The sequence below is a fragment of the Cyanistes caeruleus genome, chromosome 25, assembly GCF_971803275.1.
Source record: "Cyanistes caeruleus chromosome 25, bCyaCae1.hap1.1, whole genome shotgun sequence".
NCBI classification, from domain to species: Eukaryota; Metazoa; Chordata; class Aves; order Passeriformes; family Paridae; genus Cyanistes; species Cyanistes caeruleus.
This window is the reverse complement of record NC_141725.1, coordinates 2,131,339-2,131,681: the sequence shown is the minus strand read 5'-3', so window position 1 is coordinate 2,131,681 and position 343 is coordinate 2,131,339.

Here is a 343-nt window from a genome sequence, read left to right as displayed (position 1 = left end):
TGAAGTTTCTTTGTGATTAGAGGAAAATGAGGAAATGGTGGAGGGGAAATCTGGGCCAAGCTGGCTCCTGGCCCATCTCCCACAGCCGAGGGTGTGGGGTCCTCATCTTCCCATCCAGGGAGAGGGATGAGCCAGATCTTTGGGAATCCTGGAGCCCAGCACTCACTGCTGGGGAGTTCAGACCCTCAGGGTATGAGGTGGTGGTATGAGGGCAGCATACTCTGGTCTGGGTGATGTCACTGATTTCTTGAACTGGAGGTTTTTGACAAATACACCAAAAGCTGCCTCAGCTTTTGCTGGGGCCACTCCAGATGTGGGGAGGGGAAGGCAGATTCTCTGGCCT